Genomic DNA, 20,897 nt, shown 5'->3' with positions numbered 1-20,897 from the left:
ATCTCATCACTGGCACTAGCCACCCAGCATCATGGATATCTTCAAAAGGAAGCCCCATCACCTGGGGCATGCCCTCTTCTCATTGCTCCCTGTTGGATCCAACTGCTTAATTATGAGATTACAAACGAGGGAAAATCTGCAGATGCTGGAAATGCAGGCAACACACACAAAAATGCTGGAGGAACTCAGCAGGCCAGGCAGCATCTATAGAAAAAAGTACCGTCAATGTTTCAGGTCGAGACATTTTGTGTGCGTTAATTAGTAGATTAGCCTGTGTAATTGTTATTCTTTTGCAGTTTAATAATTAATTGCTTGTTTATGTTTAAGTAGTTCTTTTTTTACATGTAATAGTTTATAATGCTCCCTAGTGGCCTCAATATGCACGCTATTGTTCAGTGTTCCCCCCCCCCCCCCTTGGTATAATCTAGAAAGTTCTGGAAGCTTCTCTTGGTGCTGCGTTATTTGAATAGGGAGTTTCTCATTGGCAAACTTGTATCTGTAAATTTTAATGGAATGTTTCTTATCTATGTAGTATGAAAGAGCTAACTGTAAGGCCAGCACCAACTTTTTGCTTCCATCTCCTTTTGCTTATCAGGCCTCTATCATTGTCTTTTTAAATTTTATTCAATTTTGTTCCATCAACGTTTAATAAAATGATGGTGAAGCAACAATTTTTGTGCCTCTTTCCTGGCTTCTGAAAGAAACTTGGATTAAAAGATCAGAATCCAACAATCTGCACAGTTGGTTGATGTTTGCTAAATTTAAGGACTTGGAATAATCATAGACAAAGTGGAATTTTAGCGCACAACAGAAGGGGTAAGAACTTCCTCCATTCCGAATTGCCAAGGAGGAAAAACTAGCTCTAACTTCAATATCATCAGATGGAAATTAGGATTGAGGACTACTGCGTAGCTATTTTTGAAAAAAAAACTGATCCGTAAAAATTTTGGTGGAGGACAATCTATTTCAATTGTATGGCAATCTATTTCAGTACCTAGTTAACGGGACAAGCAAAAAAAAAACAAACCAGTCATTCAATTTAAGTACAATGTATGGAGCTCAGGAGCAAATTGAAACAATATGGAGAAACTGAACAGGGACTTAAAAGGGGTATTTCTGCTAGTGATGCTAACTGGGAACACCTCCTGCAGCAGACAGTCTCCTGAAACAGTGACACCTTCTGAGCTCCAAGGAATTACAGGATAGACATGACATGGACTCTACAGCAACCTCTAGCGGCCCAAGCAAGGATGACGGTGATGAAACAATAAGATTGACAGCAGTGTCACAGCTTGCTCCAATAAAAACCAAAGGAGTGAAGACACGCAAGAATTAAAATGAAACCATTGCTAATCAATGTATTGACAAGCTAACTCTTTCAATGGCAGATCCATCAACTATTTGCAATACCCTGAAGCCATTACACTATGCTCCCCAGGTTCTGAAGATGCGTGCCGAGTTCAAAGGCGTTATGAAAGAGCTCTTTAATCGTGGATTCAAACCTTCCCTTTGCAATCCTGCCGATCTTCGAATTACGCTTACTACTGGAGAATATAAGTGGTTTAAGTCAGTTAGAGAGGCTGAGATGTTTGTTGGAAATCTTCCAGCCATCTTGACTTCTTTGGACCCGGTTTGACTTTCTAAAATGGCTGATGAGTATTTCTTGAATTAAAGTCTTTTTTGCGAACTCAGACTCTATTTGAATAATTTAGTCCTTAACTACTGAGAACCTAAGGGTTTTAGTTGGTCTCTCCTTGGACTTGGTGTGATTTTCCTAAACAGATGATTTAAATTAATGTTTTCCTGTGGACTTAGATTTCATTTGTGTAATTTAGTTTACTTTTGAATAACTTTAACTATAGAGAACTACAACTGGTCTTAATTTATTTGGGAGGCTTAGAGTTTTTTATTGAAGGTCTCCCTGTCAATTTACTGTATAAGACCTGCCTTTTTTTAAAAACAGCAGATATGTACTCTCTTTAAATATAGAAATTCCCCCTTTTTTCCCCCTTTTACCCTTTTTTCTTCTCAATTTTTCATAGTTTCTCGTGGGTAGATTAGTTCTTGATCATTATTTTGTATTAAGTTTTATATTATTTCTGATGAAGTTGTTCCTATTTGTAATTTTGCTTTCTAGTGCATAAATTAGTTAGTATCTGCTATATTATTTACACGGAGCTTATGTTAATGTTACGGAACTGGAAGTTGGTTTTTGGAGTGTCCTATTTTCTGTAGAGCTAGCTGCTTTTTTGGGTAGCCATCTAGTTTTGGGTTGTGAGGGTGGGGTGGATTCTCCAGTACCAACACTATCTATTGTTTTTTTGTTTTTCCTTGTTATCCAGGACATGTCTATGTCCTGATTTTATTGATTTATGTTTATATTTTTGCTTCCAAACTGTTATTGCAATGTTTGATCTTATATATGCCTACTGTCTTTTACGTTTTAACAATTGATAATGGTTAGTCCATTGAAATTTGTGAGCTGGAATGTAAAGGGATTGAATCATCCTGTTAAAAGAAGAAAGGTCTTCTCTCATATTAAGCAACTTAAAGCTGACATTGCTTTCCTCCAAGAAACTCATATTCGTAGTTTCGATAATTCTCAGCTTATGTCAAAGTGGGTGGGTCAACATTTTCATTCATCCTTCCCGGCCAAAGCTAGGGGGGTTTCCATTCTTATCAACTCAAATGTTCCTTTTGAACTCCATAGTAAGATATCTGACACAAATGGCCATTTGATTATTGTTTCTGGCAAATTATATAATACTAAGGTAGTACTAGCTAACCTGTATGCTCCCAATTCTGATGATGTTAATTTTTTTGAACGCTTTTTTTCCTCATTACCAGATCTGAACCTATATTCTCTTATATTGGGTGGCAACTTTAACTGCTGGTTAGACCCAACTTTGGATCGATCATCCCCTGTTACTAGATTACCTACTAAATCTGCTTTAGCTATTCTCTATTTTCTTTCTAACTATGGCATCTCTGATATATGGCATTTCGTTTATCCTACTGAGAGAGATTATTCCTTTTTTTCACATGTTCATCATAGCTTTACTAGAATTGATTATTTCTTAATTGATAATCAACTTATTTCATTTGTTCATTTTAGTGACTGTCAGAGTATACTGATCTTTGATCATGTCCCAGTCACTTTGTCTCTAAATTTTCCTGGTCTCCCTCAAAGGAATAAACATTGGCGCTTTAACCCAACTATATTATCGGATGATGATTTTGTAAAATTTATTAAGGACCAGATAACTTTTTTCCTAAACACTAATACGTCATCTGAAATTTCATCCCAGATTGTCTGGGATGCTATGAAAGCATATTTGAGGGGTCAAATAATTTCATATACAGCGAATCTTAATAGGAAGTCCCGTTCAGAGCGATTAGACCTGATTAATCAGATTAAAGAATTAGATCAATTATATGCTCAGACTAAAAACCCCGAATTATATAAGAAGCGTGTAAAACTTCAAACTAAATTTGACCTTCTCTCTACTCAACCAGTTGAACGTCATCTTCTTGAAAGTAAGAGTCGCTTTTATATTCATGGTGACAAATCTGGCAAGTTTCTAGTTAATCAGTTGAGACGTTCTAAAGCTAAACAACATATTACAAAGATCCGGAAGGAGAACGGGGATATTATATCAAATCACTCAGAAATTAATGACTTTTTAAAGAATTTTTATTCTTGGCTTTATTCCTCCGAATCCCTGAATGAGAATATTTCTGTTGACCTTTTTTTAAATAGCTTGAATATCCCTTCGATTTCATCTGATTCTAAAGCAAAACTTAATGAGCCTATATCATTAGAAGAAGTATCTTTTGCAATCTCTGCACTGTCGTCTGGCAAATCTCCTGGTCCTGATGGGTTCCCCATAGAATTTTATAAATCATTCTCTTCACTTCTTTCACCTTAGTTACTCTCAGTACTATCTGATTCGTTTAATTATGGTAAATTGCCACCCTCATTTAATGAGGCATGTATTATCCTTTTACTCAAAAAGGGCAAAGATCCAACAGAGTGCTCCTCTTACAGGCCGATCTCTTTGCTTAATGTTGATGTTAAAATTTTGGCCAAAGTTTTGGCTCATAGATTAGAAACTGTTATACCCTCTATTGTTATACCCACGACTACTGAGGGCCTGTGCGACTGAGCTGGGAGAACCACTACAGCGCATCTTCAACATGAGCCTGGAGCAGAGAAGAGTACCCAGACAGTGGAAAACATCCTGTATTGTCCCGGTACCGAAGAAACCACAACCAAAGGAGTTGAATGACTTCAGACCTGTTGCCTTGACGTCGCACGTGATGAAGACCATGGAGCGGCTGATAATACAGAATCTGAGGCCACAAACCAGTCACGCCCGGGATCCTCTTCAGTTTGCGTATAAGGAGAAGGTGGGAGTGGAGGATGCTATCATGTATTTGCTGCACAAATCCCTCTCTCACCTAGACGGCGTCAGTGGTACTGTGAGGATTACATTCCTGGACTTCTCTAGTGCCTTTAACACCATCCAGCCCAAGATCTTAAGGCACAAACTAACGGAGATGGGAGTAGACTCTCACATGGTGGATTGGATAGTGGACTACTTGACAGATAGACCTCAGTATGTGCGGTTGGGAGACTATAGGTCTGACACGGTGGTCAGCAGCACAGGAGCGCCGCAGCGGACCGTGCTCTCTCCGGTCCTGTTCACCCTGTACACATCAGACTTCCAATACAACTCGGAGTCCTGCCATGTGCAGAAGTTCGCTGATGACACGGCCATAGTGGGGTGTGTCAGGAATGGACAGGAGGAAGAGTATAGGAAACTGATACAGGACTTTGTGATATGGTGCAACTCAAACTACCTGCGTCTCAATATCACCAAGACCAAGGAGATGGTGGTGGACTTTAGGAGATCTAGGCCTCATATGGAGCCAGTGATCATTAATGGAGAATGTGTGGAGCAGGTTAAGACCTACAAGTATCTGGGAGTACAGTTAGACGAGAAGCTAGACTGGACTGCCAACACAGATGCCTTGTGCAGGAAGGCACAGAGTCGACTGTACTTCCTTAGAAGGTTGGCATCATTCAATGTCTGTAGAGAGATGCTGAATATGTTCTATAGGTCAGTTGTGGAGAGCGCCCTCTTCTTTGTGGTGGCGTGTTGGGGAGGCAGTATTAAGAAGAGGGACGCCTCACGTCTTAATAAGCTGGTAAGGAAGGCGGGCTCTGTCGTGGGCAAAGTACTGGAGAGTATAACATCGGTAGCAGAGTGAAGGGCGCTGAGTAGGCTACGGTCAATTATGGAAAACCCTGAACATCCTCTACATAGCACCATCCAGAGACAGAGAAGCAGTTTCAGCGACAGGTTGCTATCGATGCAATGCTCCTCAGACAGGATGAAGAGATTAATACTCCCCAATGCCATTCGGCTTTACAATTCAACCGCCAGGAGTAAGATATGTTAAAGTGCCGGGGTTAGGACTCAATGTATTAAGTAAACTACTTAAGAACTTTTTAAAAGCTATTATTAATGCTTTTTGAGAGAGTGATTTAGATGCATATCATATTTTTACTGAGTTAAGTATTGTATGTAATTAGTTTTGCTATAACAAGTGTATGGGACATTGGAAAAAATGTTGAATTTCCCCATGGGGATGAATAAAGTATCTATCTATCTATCTACCTCTGATGATCAAACTGGTTTTATTAAAAATCGTCTTCCCTTTTTTAACTTACGGCATTTATTTAATATTTTATACTCACCTTCAACTGGGACTCCTGAATGCGTTATCTCTCTTGATGCAGAGAAAGCGTTTGATCGTATAGAGTGGGACTACCTCTTTGCGGTTTTAGAAAAATTTGACCTCGGTCAAAGTTTTATCTCTTGGATCAAATTACTATATCTATGTCCTACCACCTCTGTTTTGACTAATTCTCAACAACCCCAGTTGTTTAACCTTAAATGTGGCACCCATCAAGGACGCCCCTTATGTCCCTTTCTTTTTGATTTGGCTGTAGAGTCTCTGGCGATTGCATTTCGAAGTTGTCCTAAATTGACGGGGATCTGGGGGGGGGGGTGTTGAGAATAAAGTTTCTCTTTATGCTGATGATTTATTACTTTTTCTTTCAAATCCATCCACATCCTTACCTCCAATGTTTTCACTTCTTGATCAATTTAGCCAGTTCTCTGGCTATAAACTTAATTTACATAAGAGTGAACTTTTTCCAATTAATAAAGAAGCACAAGCATTAGTATTTCACGACCTCCCCTTTAAAGTAGTTGATAATCAATTTACCTATCTTGGTATAACAGTTACAAGGAATTTTAAGGATCTTTTTCGTGAAAAATTTGCCAATCTTTTGTACTCTACAAAACAGAGTTTGTCACAATGGTCACCTTTATCTGTGTCCTTGGTAGGTTGTGTTAATGTTATTAAAATGTATGTTCTCCCTAAATTTTGAAACTTATTTCAATCTATTCCAATTTTTATTTCTAAAACCTTCTTTGATTCCTTAGACTATTATTTTGTCCTATCTGTGGAAGGGTAAGCGTTCCAGAATTAACAAAACTTACCTTCAAAAATCTAAAAAAGAGGGCGGCATGGCCTTACCTAATTTTCGTCTATACTACTGGGCAGCTAACATTCGTTGTCTTATCTTCTGGTCTTTTTTCCATAGCCAGTCTGACCGCCCTAAATGGGTAGCAATGGAGCTGAATTCCACTAAGGATCTATCTATCTCTGCACTGCTTGGATCTGCACTCCCTAGTAGTTTGCCTAGACTAATTGTTAATCCTCCTGTTAGACATACTCTTGCGAATATGAGCCCAGTTTAGGAAATTTTATGGTTTCTATGGTTTTTCCCTTTCTAGTCCTATTTTATATAATCATCTTTTTCTACCTTCTATGCATGATTCAACATTTTATGATTGGTATAGAAAGGGCATTAGGTATTTTGAAGATCTTTTCATTGATAATTGCTTCGCATCTTTTCAACAGTTTTCTGCTAAGTTTAATCTACCTAATGCCCATTTCTTTAGGTATCTCCAAATTAGACACTTCATTAATCCTTTATTACCCAACTTCCCTGAGATGCCCGAGAAAAATGCTATGGACTTGTTTCTTTCTATTAATCCATTGTGTAAAGGTTTAATATCTTTTATCCGTGATAAATTAGTATCCTTACAGCGCGCCCCTTTGGATAAAATCAGAATGGCTTGGGAGCATGACTTAAATATCCCTTTATCTGATGAGGTTTGGGACTCAATTCTCAAGTCGGTTAACTCAGCTTCTCGTTGTGCTCGCCACCGTCTTTTACAGTTTAAGATTGTTCGTAGGGCTCATATGTCCAAATCTAAATTATCTCGAGTTTATCCTAATATTAGTCCTCTTTGTGATAAATGCAAAAATGGCGAGGCTTCTCTCATTCACATGTACTGGACCTGTCCTAGTCTAGAGAAATTTTGGAGCGATGTTTTCTTAACTTTATCCTGTATTCTGAATTGCCACTTAGAACCTAACCCTTTAATTGCTCTTTTTGGTTTCTTGGCTGAGACAGATATGCGTTTGAGTTTGACTAAATGTCGAATATTATCTTTTGCTTCTCTCCTGGCTAGACGTCTAATTCTTCTTAGATGGAGAGATGTTGCCCCACCCATGCACGCTCAATGGCTTAACGATATTATGTCCTGTTTAGATCTTGAAAAAATTCATTACTCAATTCTTAATTCGGACATAAAGTTTCACAAGGTCTGGGGACCTTTTATTGAGTATTTTCATAACTTTCCTTTTGACTAAGTTTCTTTTTCAGTCCCTTGCTTTCAGCTTTTTTTTTGGTAGTAGGCATTATTATCTTCTGTTTTTAATTGTATTTACAGTTTTGGGGGTTTGAATGTTCTGATTTATATTTCCTACATTTTGCTCTGGTTGGTCTGGAGTTTTTTTTCTTGCGGGGGTGGGGGTGGATACTAACTTTACACGACTTCAATTTGGGTGCTTTTTCAATTATTATATTCTGTATTATATTACCATTGTATGTTTATCTTGCACTGTATTAATTTCCTATTTCGTTCTTGGGGCTTTTTTTTGTAGTGTTGTAGAAAAAGCATTAAAAAATCAATTACAAAAAAAGGGAAAAAAAAGAAGCCATTACACAAGTGGATAACAGTTATTGATATGGCCAAATGGATTCTGTTCAGTATCACAGTTCAAAGTAACTTCATTATCAAAGTACATATGTGTCAGCATATGCATCCCTGAGATTTGTTTTCTTCTGGGTGTACACAATAAATCCAAGAAACATAATATAATCAGTGAAAGACCGCACCCAACTGGCTGGACAACCAATATGCAAAGGACAACAAACTATGCAAATACAAAAGGAAATAAATAAATAAATAAATTGGAAATGGAATCAGGTTTAATTTCACTGACATATATTGTAAAATCTGTAAACTTAATGGCAGCAGTTCAATGCAGTACATGATAACATAAAAAAAAGTCAATATACTCTCCACCTCCACATATTTCATATTCCACATGTCAAAGTTCTTCATAATTGCATTTACGTGCGGCCCAGGACAGATCCTCTGAAATAATAACACTGAGGAATTTAAAGTTGCTGACCCTCTCCACATCTAGTCCCCCAGTGAGGACAGGCTCCTGGACCTCTGGTTTCTTCCTCTGGAAGTCAATTATCAGTTCCTTGGTCTTGCTGACATTGAGTGAGAGATTGTTGTTTTGGCACCACTTAGCCAGATTTTCAATCTCTGCCTTATATGCTGACAGTGGTGTTGTCAAAAAACTTAAATATGGCATTGGAGCTGTCCTTGGCCTCACAATCATAAGAAGAGCAGGGAACCAAGCACACAGCCTTGAGGTGCATAGGGAGGAGATATTGTTGCCAATCCAAACTGACTGACGTCTGCAAGTGAGGAAATCGAGGACTCAATTGCATAAGGAGATATTGAAGCCAAGGTCTTGAAGCTTACTAATTAGTTTTGAGAAGATGATGGTATTGAATGCCTAGCTGTAGTCAATAAAGAGCATCCTGATGTATGCATCTTTCCTGCCCAGATGTTCCAGGGTTGAGTGAAGAACCCAATGAAATGGAATCTGCTGTGGACCTGTTGTGTCAGTAGGCAAATTGGAGTGGATCCTAGTAACCTCTCAGGCTGAAGTTGATACATTTCATCACCAACCTCTCAAAGCACTTCATCACAGCCAACTACTGGTGCCTGAATGTCAAATGTGATGACTTTCACAGGATGGTCAACATTAACAGTGGATGAAGCTACCACAAGGGCACCATAACAGTCCCACTATCTATCACGTGGCTTTGAGACCACATCAGAGGAACTTACAGCCATTGATTCAACTGTCATACAATATGTGGCGATGTCCTTTTTGCATCCGGAGCTGTAGAGTAGCATGAACCTTATGTGCTTTATTTGCTCGATTACCTATCCTCCAAAGGTCACAAAGCAAAACTAGTCAAGGCACAGCTGCAACAAGAGGAAGTAATTTACTTGGGACAGAAAATTTCCCAAGGTATGCAAGATGGTAGCAGAGTGGTTAGCACAATCCTTTATAGTGCCAGCATCTTGGGTTCAATTCCTGCCAGTGCCTGTAAGGAGTTTGTACACAGTCCCCATAATGGCTTGGGTTTCTTCCAGGCGCTCTGATTTCCTCCCACAGTCCAAAGACATACCAGTTGGTAGGTTAATAAGTCATTGTAAATTGACCCATGATTAGGGGATTGCTGGATGGCGTTAGTCAAAAGGCCGAAAGAGCAAATTCTGTGCTGCATCACAATAAATAAATAAAAAGTAAGTGGGACATCACTGTGGATCATGCAAAAACCGTTGTCAGCAAAGCCTCCTACAACACTTCAGCAACTCTGGTCATTCTTGGCTTTGTGCAGCTACAACAGAGCATGGATCGATTCATATGCTGCAATTGCTCAACCACTCAACAATCTGCTGGTGGGCAGGAAGCACTAGAATGACCATGTGATTTTATTTACATATTTTGCTTCGATAATAAATGATAATTGAATAGTAAAAGTATGTAATTGATACATGAAAGAGAGATTCACTGTAAAAATATTTTTGCATATTTGGTGTTTCAGGAATAACTAAAATACTGGGGTGCATTGCGATGACCTACTGATTTGTTTTACGTGCAGGAATCTTCAGTGGTACTTCATGCCCTTTTTTTTCCACCTTGTAGTAGTTACAATGTAGAATTTAAACAAACTAATTAATCTGAATTGTTTTGCTAAGGCAGCTGTTTTATTTAGTTGAGTAAGAAAAAGCAGAACAACATTTAAAATAAAGGATAAAATTTTCACATAGGCATTATAACTTAAGCAATGTTCAGCACAGCATTGTGGGCCGAAGGGCCTGTATTGTGCTGTAGGATTTCTATGATAAGCAGAAGGAACATAAATGTTTTAATTGTTTTGCAGTGAACATAAATGCAAATTGCAGTGTGACTTATCATATTGTATGAGTATCAATGTGGGCAAGAAAGATTATTATGGTCTTCAGGAAGGCACTGGTCAACCACTCTCCATTGCATTTCAATGGCTGTTCCATGGAGAGAGTGAAGAGCACGAAGTTCCTTGGTGAGCACATAATGGACAGTTTGACCTGGACCCACACCTTGGTCAAGAAGGCACAGTAGTGTCTGCACTTTCTGAAGAGAACAAGGCTTGCAAGGCAATAGTAACTCAAATAACCACACTTTACAACAGTGGTGTGCAGAAAGGCATTTCTGCACACCAGTGTTGTAAACATGTGGTTTACAGCATGTTGAATGTTGAAATGGATGGGCTATAGCAGAAGACCGTGAACATACACTCAGTTGCCATTTTATTAGATACAGGAGGTACATAATAAAGTGGTCACTGAGTGTAAATTTTGATTTGTATTAGCTGAGCAAATATTGTCTTAAGTTTTTGGTGTACATCATGCACTGCTCACAACATGTTAGCCTGCACTAAATGAAAATAAAAAAAAACTAAATGCTGAAGAACTGAAATAAAAACAAAGTGTTGGAAATTGAGACACATGTTGAAAGCAGGCCTGAAATGTTTCTGCTGTTGAGGTCATACACAGGAATTTAAATTTTGTCTATTAGTGAGGAACTTAACACAGATACATTTTGCACAGACATGCATAGGTGCACATCCTAATAACATTGTAAATGAGCAAACCATAGACCACCCTTCCAATGCACTTCCTTGGGTGAAGTAGTGTCAGTACTTTACAGTCAATTTGATTCTAGATTAACACACACGAAATGATGGAGGAACTCAGTAGGTCTGGTAGTACTTATGGAGAAGAATAACCAGTCTACATTTCCAGTTGAGACCCTTCATTAGGACAGGAAAGGAAGGGGGAAGAAGCCAGAATAAGAAGGTAGGGAGGAGAAGGAGTACAAGCTGGCAGGTGATAGGTGAAACCAGGTGAGGGGGGAGGTGAGTAAGTGGGGGCAGTCCAATTAACATTTCAGTAATATTTGAGTAATATTGTTGTTTGATTAAGCATTCTTGGATAGTTTACATAATTCATTATGGGTTATATGTAAGAAGTATGTGAATGCCATACGTCATTACACATCATATGTGAACGCCTTACTAAAAGAAAATCTAAATAGACCAGAATCCTGTTTCCTGTGCTTTTCTTTCGATTAGTTTCTGAGTTACAGAATACAACAGTGGCGATGAGGAAGTTTTACAACGAAGCCGTGATGACCACCTACTTGTTGAAGTACAGCACATTTTTCTTTGGAAGGGGAGAGTTGTTTGAGTTTTAAAAAATGGGCAGAAAATGGATGAAACGAACAAGCCACAAGTTCATAAACAGTGAGTATCAGGTGATAATTGATCATTATTATGAATTAAAAAGAAGCAGAAATGGTTGGCTACATTAGAAAGATAGATGCATTTGATTGCACAATGGATGACTGTATGATTTATACTGACAAATTCAACAGTATTTTTAAACAAATGAAATAGTCAATGAAAAATGAGTGCCAGTGTTGCTGAGTGCAATGGATGGAAAAACATACAGTTTGCTTAGAAGCTTAACTGCGCCAACCAAACCAGCTGAAATGAGTTTTGCTGATATCGTGAACGCAATGCAGGAATATTTAAAGCTGAAACCACTATTGACTGCTGAACGCTTGAGGTTTCATAAGCGGAACCAAAAGGAAGGCGAGTCAATTTCAGATTATGTGGATGAATTGAAGAAATTATCCGCGCATTATCAGTTCAGTGATGGGCTTAATGAGGCACTGAGAGTTCATTCAGTTTGTGGAATCTTACAAGAAAGCATCCAAAAGGCTCCTAACTGAAGCACAACCCACTTTTAAAAGAGCAATTGAAATTGCTGTATCAATGGAAACAGCACCCAGAGAAACAATTGAGATGCAGTCAATAATGAAAGAGGGTGTGAACAAAATTGCAATGTCTAAACAGAAACCTGTCTGGCTGAACAAACTGTGTTACCGTGTGGCAGGGGCTCACATACACTAGACTAATGCAGATTTAAAGGCAGAACTTGCAGAAAATGCAACAAGGTAGGACACATACAAAGAGCATGTTCGGTAGACATAAACAAATGGATAGTACAAGAAGGAGAAAAAGCTGAAAAGTCAATTTGCAGTTTCAAAAAGAGCACTAATCTACATGCCATTGAAAATCTAATGATGAAAGTGACAAAGGACTAAATAGCCTTGAGATTTAAAATATGAAAACTAACAAGAGACAAGCAAGTCATAAACACAAAAAATTCTGCAGATGCTGGAAATCTGAAGCAACACACAAATTTCTGGTGGAATTCAGCAGGTCAGGCAGCATACAAGAAAATGAACAAATAGTTAACATTTTAGTCTAAGACATGCAACTTGGCTTACACCAGAAGTGAATGGCAAATTAATTAAAATGGAATTGGGCACCGTCTCAGCTGCTTTAGTCCTTCCACAAAATGAGTTTGAATGGCATTTTAAAGATACTGAACTGAAGCCAGCAGATATCCAACTAAGAACTTACACTGGAGAAAAGATAACCCCTGTGGGAGTATAATTCGTAACAGCGAAATACAACAACCAACATGTCACATTGGCTTTGTAAGTTTGTATGTGGTTAAGACAAGAAGGCTAGCATTGTAGGACTGTGATTGGCTAAGACAACTATAACTTGATTGGAGATGCATCCACCATTTGCATGCCACATCTCCTGCAACAGTCAACTGAAAGTGAATTAAGAAAGGTACTGGGTAACATAGCAGTAAATGAAAATGCCACATCCAAGTTCTTTGCAAACCTTTTTGGAGGGGAACATTTCAAAGTATTTCTCACCATAAACACTCACAGAGGGCTTTATCAGAATAATAGGCTTAATTTTGCACTAGAATCTACACTGGCACTCTGGCACAAAACTATGAACCAGGTGCTGCAAAGCTGTTCAGGCACTAAATGTTACATTGTTACTAGTAAGGATGACAAGGAACGTCTCCAAAATTTTGAGACTGTGTTAAGAAGATTAAAAGATTATGGGCTCAGAGCATGATGCAACAAGTGTGAATTCTTTAAACCAAGCTTCACTTAGTGTGATCACACCTTTTACACACAGGATTTACACAAATGTGCTGAGAAAATTCAAACAGTGGTGGCAAAAGACATGCCACAGTTGCAGTCTTTTTTTAGGATTTGTCAACTACTATAACAGGTTTCTGCCAAACCCGGCTACCAAAAAGGCGGCATCCGTTATTAAAGACCTCAAGCACCCAGGGCATGCCCTTTTCTCACTGTTACAATCAGGTAGGAGGTACAGAAGCCTGAAGGCACACATTCAGCAATTCAGGAACAGCTTCTTCCCCTCTGCCATCCAATTGCTAAGTGGACATTGAATCTTTGAACACTACCTCACTTTTTAAAAAAATACTGTATTTCTGTTTTTGCACGTTTAAAAAAAACCAATTCAATATATGTAAATGATTTACTTGTTTATTTATTATTATTTTTTATTTTATTTACCGGTATCCCCTGCTTTACTAAATTTTGCTTTATGCCATTTTGTTTTTACGAAAGACTTACATCAGTACCTGTTTTCGCTAGCCGAAAGAAATCCGAAGAGGATTTTCACTTTTATGAAAAAAGGTGAAAAGTGAAAATAGCGTTCAGTGTTTGTTTTGCAGCGAGGCGCTATAGAGGCAGCGCGCATCCCGAGCGGCGAGAGTGGTGAAAAGCGAATATAGAGTTCAGCGTTTGTTTTGCTCTCAGCAAACACTCAGCACCTCAGCATCAAACCGCCATAGCTTTGAACTGCGTGAGATTTTTGCTACAATTTTCAGTGCTGCAATGATTGCAGAAAAGTATGACTTTAATTTTGAAAGGGCACATAGGTTTAGAGCAAGTTTGCAGGATGTTTTGAGTGCTTACAAAGAACTATATGATAAAAAAATGCGCGAACCTTCCAGTATGCTCGCTGTCTTCCCGATTCTGGTAGGTGAAACTACACTGTACATACATTATTTCTACTTTATATAGGCTGTGTATTTATCATATCATTCCTGCTTTTACTATATGTTGGTGTTATTTTAGGTTTTATGTGTTACTTAGTAGGTTATTTTTTGGATCTGGGATCGCTCAAAAATTTTCCCCGTATAAATTAATGGTAATTGCTTCTTCGCTTTACGCCATTTCGGCTTACGAAAAGTTTCATAGGAATGGGGGGAAACCTGTATTATTATTATTGTTTTCTCTCTGCTAGATTATGTATTGCATTGAACTGCAGCTAAGTTAACAGATTTCACATCACCTGCTGGTGATAATAAACCTGATTCTGATTCTGTGTTCCACACTTGAACTCAGTACTACAGATCAGGAAGAAACGGAAATGGACAAAGCTGTATGAGGTGGCTTTCCAAAAGGCAAAGGAAATGGTGATGTCAGGCACTACTCACACACTATGATCCACATTGTCTGTGACATCTCGCCTCATGGTATAGGTGAAGTCATGTCACATGTTATGAGTGATGGAACTGAATGCACCATAGCCTTTGCATCATGTTCCCTGGCCATTGCGAAGAAAAGTTACCACACAAATTAACAGAGAGGCATTGAGTTTGGTTTGGGCTGTGAAATGTTTCAACAGTACCTGTATTGGAACAAACTTACACTCATTACTGATCATCAGCTGCTGGTGGCCATTTTCAATCCACAGAAGGGTGTTCCACTAATTCAAGAGGACAACTAATCATGGAAATGCTGATGGATTGCTCATTTTACCCTCCGAAACGGAAATACCTGAAAAATTTACAACAGAGGACACTCCTCTTGACATATTCTCCCTAATACAAATCAAAAATCTCCCTATTATGGCAGAGATGATCCAAAGGGAAATCAGAAAAGACCCCACACTGTCTCAGATTTACATGGCAACCCACAATGGTCGAAATGTGCAGCAGAAATCACATTTCCCCCATTTTTACCAGTGCCAAGGTGAATGTGCCTTTAATAGGATTTGCCTTATGTGGGGACTGAGAGCTGTTATACCATCCAAGCTGAGAGCTAAAGTGTTGGAGAAGTTACATGCTAGTCATCTAGGTATGGTCAAAATGAAAACATTGGCTCAAAACTCTGTCTGGTGGTCTGGGATAGATCAGCAGATCGAGCAGCTTGTCATGAACTGTTTGAGATGCCAACACGTCCAGAAGATACCAAGAGTAGTGGATCTCCATCCCTGGGAATGGCCTACATTGCCCTGACAGAGGATTCATGTGGGTTTTGCCAGACCATTCATAGGCACAAATTTCTTGGTAGTAGTGGCCAGAAGTGTTCCAATTGCTTCCACTATAGCTTCACACTCTGTTGATGTGTTGAGAAGCCTTTTCTCAAGGACTGGTGTTCCAGAACACTTAGTCAGTGACAATAGACCACAGTTTGTTGTAGAACAGTTTCAGTTAGCTCTGAAAATGAATGGAATAAGACATATTCTGTCTCACTGTATCATCCAGCTACAAATGGCTTGAGAAAGGTTTGTTAAGAATCTAAAGAATGCACTGCAAGCAATGTTAGCAGAACACACCACTAATTTCCTCTTTTCAGATCACAATGCAGCACACTCTACAACAGTGGTCGCCAACCTTTTTAAGCCCATCCCCTACCTCAGCCTTAGTGAAAGGCAAGATCTACCTACTAAATCATTTAGAGAAAAAACAGCTCAAATTGTACTTCCAACTTGAGGCCTTTTATTTGGGCTACCGTAATTGCATTTGAATTACATAAAATGCTTTTGTCAAACTTTTAAATTAATTCAACCAAGAAAACTGTAACTAGCATATCAAACAGGCCATAGCTGTCTTTCTTTAAGAATATTACAATATTTCATACTTATAATTCTAAGTTTCATTATTTAATTTTATTTCAGCACGAAAAATAAATGAATAAAAATTGACTGCTGCACTCAGTGTGATGACTGGGGCCGAATACTTTCTGCTAGTTCCCTGAAACTTTGCTCATAACTACAGACAGCCAGTTTAAGACAGTCTGTGAGGTGTCTGTCAGTAAGACAGCTCCTTTCTTTCTTTTAAAATCTTTTAATTAATTTTCAAACAAAACATAGTAACAATAGAAATACAGAGAGATTGGGAATACAAAATTAATAGAGCAGTATATACAAGTATAAACTATTGATACACAAATGTAACAAGTCTCCCAAATTCATCCTGTATTTATACAGTAAAAAAAACAAATTGAAAATGAGAGTATATATATAAACTAACTAACTTGCGAACTGAACTAAATCATTTAGAGAAAAAACAGCTCAAATTGTACTTCCAACTTGAGGCCTTTTATTTGGGCTAATTGCATTTGAATTACATAAAATGCTTTTGTCAAACTTTTAAATTAATTCAACCAAGAAAACTGTAACTAGCATATCAAACAAGCCATAGCTGTCTTTCTTTAAGAATATTACAATATTTCATACCTTTAATTCTAAGTTTCATTATTTAATTTTATTTCCAATTCAATAGAACAGATCTTCTCGCCATTAATGTGACAAATGCAATCATCTGACAAACTGAAGGGATAAATAACTATCATCCACCACTGGTAAGCCAAAAATTGCAGTAATAGGCTGAGGATGTAAATTAATACTCAAAACAGTTGAAATAATACCAAAAATATCTTTCCAATATTTCGCCAAAAGAGGACAAGCCCAGAACATGTGGGTCAAAGAGGCTACTTCGGAATGGCATCTATCACAGATAGGATTAATGCGGGAGTAAAAGCGGGCAAGTTTATCCTTAGACATATGAGCCCTATGCACCACCTTAAATTGTATCAAGGTGTGTTTAGCACATATAGAGGAAGAGTTAATTAAATGTAAAATTTTCTCCCATTTCTCTATAGGTAAGGAAAGTTGAGGTTCTTTTTCCCATTCATTCTTAATTTTATCTGATATATCAGGCTGTACTTTCATGATCATATGATAAATGGTTGCTATTAAACCCTTCTGATAAGGGTTTAAACCTAAAAAAATTTCCGTGATATCGGTTGGGTATGAATTGGGAAAAGTCTGTAACATATTATTCAAAAAAATTCTAATTTGTAAGTATCTAAAGAAATGGGATCTGGGTAAATTATATGTATTAGACAACTGTTCAAAAGACATGAAACAGTTATCCATGAATAAGTCACGAAAGCAAGTTGTACCCTTCATTTTCCATATCAAAAAGGCTTGGTCCATAACAGAGGGTTGAAAAAAGTAGATATAATAGGGCTAGATAAAATAAACTTATTCAAACCAAAAAATTTACAAAAGTGAAACCATATTCATAATGTATATTTAATTATTGGATTGACCATTTGTTTATTCAATTTAGAAAGAACAAAGGGAAGCGAGGTCCCTAAAATAGAAACCAATGAGAAAACTTGTACAGATTTACACTCAACATTTACCCATTGTGGTCTCTGTATGGCTACCAAGTCTTGTGTCCAAAATATTAAATATCAAATATTAATTACCCAACAGTAAAATCTTAAGTTCGGCAATGCCAAACCACCTTCCTTTTTAGACTTTTGTAAATATTTTTTACTTAATCTAGGATTTTTATTCTGCCATATATATGAAGAAATTTTAGCGTCAACAATGTCAAAAAAGGATTTAGAATTAAAAATTGGTAATGCTTGAATTAAGTATAAAAATTTAGGTAAAATAATCATCTTAACAGCATTGATTCAACCAAACAATGATAGAGACAATGGAGACCATTTAGTAAATAGTTGTTTAACCTGATCAATCAAAGATAAAAAATTAACCTTAAATAAGTCCTTATGTTTTTTAGTAATTTTAACACCCAAGTAAGTAAAGTTGTCTGTGACCAATTTAAATGGTAAATGCTTATAAATTGGAACTTGCATATTTAATGGAAATAGTTCATTCTTATTAAGATTCAGTTTATAACCAGAAAAGGTACTAAACTGAGCAAGCAAAGATAGAACTGCAGGAATGGATCTCTCTGGATTAGAAATATATAGTAATAAATCATCTGCGTATAATGATAGCTTATATGTCCCTTTTCCATGAATAATACCAAAAATGTTAGGAGAATCACGAATTGCGATAGCTAAAGGTTCCAAAACAATGTCAAATAGTAAAGGACTAAGAGGGCAGCTTTGCCTAGTACCACGAAACAATTGAAAAAAGGGATATCTTTGATTATTGGTAGATACTGAAGCCAAAGGAATATGATATATTAATTTAATCCACGATATAAATTTCAGACTAAAATTAAAATTCTCAAGCAAACTAAATAAATATGGCCATTCGACTCTATCAAACACTTTCTCAGCGTCCAGAGAAATAACACATTCTGGAGTTCTAGGTGAGGGAGTATAAGCTATATTAATTAATTTCCTAATATTAAAAGATGAATAATGATTTTTAATAAATCCAGTCTGGTCCTCAGAAATAATTTGAGGGAGTATGTTCTCCAATATAGTGGCCAAAATTTGGGACAGAATCTTAGAGTCCACATTCAACAGAGATATAGGTCTATATGATGGTCTATATGATGCACATTCTATAGGATCTTTGTCTTTTTTACAAATCAGGGAAATGGAGGCTTCATAAAAAGTAAGACAGCTCCTGTACTAAGATCTAATAATTTTCATTTGTGAAAATGTAATTTCACACAGATAAGTTGACCCGAAGTAGGCACTGACTTTTAGTGCACATATGGTGGGATGAGGAAATTTCTCCCTGCTGACAAGACCCCAAAAGTCACCATCCTTTGATCTTGCTTTAAGCTCAATGTCATTTTGCAAATCAATTATTTCCATTTTAATATCACTTGGCACACCACATACTTGCTGGAATTTAGCTGCTATCTGTTCTATATCAATCAGCAGAAATGGGTTTGAAGTAAATGCAGCAATATCTTTCATGATGTTTAACTCCCCAAAATGCCGATCAAACTCTATTGCCAATTTGTCTAGGTAAGTACATACTGCTCAGGGTGAAAAGCATTTTTTTCCTTGATGACCTGTAACATTTTCTCCAAGTTGGGAAAGTGTGTCAGCCTCCCATTCTTTAAATTTGAAATCCAAACACTGAGCTTGGCCTTAAAATCATTTACTGCGATTATCATGTGGGGCAGGTGTCGGACTTTTCCCATGAGCTCTTAGTGCATTTAATTTAGCCGTTAGGTCTGTCAGAAACCCTAAATCCAGTAGCCACGCATCATCTGACAGTTCCTCATGCTCCTCATTTCTTGTCGACAGAAAAGTCTTTATCTTAGGCAGCAAGTCAACAAATCATTGCAGCACTTTGCCACGACTCAACCACTGATCAGAGGGGCTATACACACATGTGCACTGGGCAGAAAGAACGGAAGTAAAACCCCGCAACCGTGGAAACAACCTCTCTTTACAAACAACTTTCCATAGTGGAAGTATTGCTACATTACCATTATCCTAATTAGTATTACTTATTTTTATAATGCTCACATTACAACAGTATTTGTGTATTTATTTTTCATTTTTTCCCGGATCTACTGGGAAAGCCTCAAAGATCGACTGGTCGATCGCAATCGACTGGTTGGCGACCACTACTCTACAACCAACTACTCAACAGCTCTGCTGTTCCAGGGTCATCTCTTGCACTCATGCTTGGATCTCCTCAAACCCAATTTCAGAAGGAGGTAACAGGACAAACACCTGAGACAAATTGTTCATGCCATCAGGTTGGAGGCTTCTTATTCTGGCTTCTACTCACTTCCTTTCCAGTCCTGATGAAGGGTCTCAGCACAAAACATTGACTGTTCATTTCCCTCCCTAGAGGCTGCCTGACCTGCTGAATTCCACCCGCATTTTCTGTTTTGCTCAAGACTTCCAGCATCTGCAGAACTTCTTGTGTCTGTAGAAAATAACATTTACAAATAATGACACACACAAAATGCTGGTGGAACACAGCAGGCCAGGCAGCATCTATAGGAGAAGCACTGTCGATGTTTCGGGCCGAGACCCTTCTCCTATAGATGCTGCCTGGCCTGCTGTGTTCCACCAGCATTTGGTGTGTGTTGTTGTTGTTTGAAGTTCCAGCATCTGCAGATTTCCTCGTGTTTACAAATAATGAAAGGTTTGAACTCTGTCATCAATGAGAAAAAAAAACTAAAAGGAATTCAGTCTGAGTTCCATTCACAGTTCAAAATAAGTTTATTATCAAAGTATGTACAATATATATCACCATTTACCACCCTGAGATTCATTTTCTTTCAGGCATTCACAGTAGATGCAAAGAAACACAATGAAAAACAACACACAAAGACTGACAAACAATCAATGTGCAAAAGAAGACAAACTGTGCAAATAGTCCTAATGTG

This window comes from Hemitrygon akajei, chromosome 11 (genome assembly GCF_048418815.1).
Source record: "Hemitrygon akajei chromosome 11, sHemAka1.3, whole genome shotgun sequence".
In the NCBI taxonomy this organism is placed as follows: domain Eukaryota; kingdom Metazoa; phylum Chordata; class Chondrichthyes; order Myliobatiformes; family Dasyatidae; genus Hemitrygon; species Hemitrygon akajei.
Note: the sequence above shows the minus strand (reverse complement) of the source record.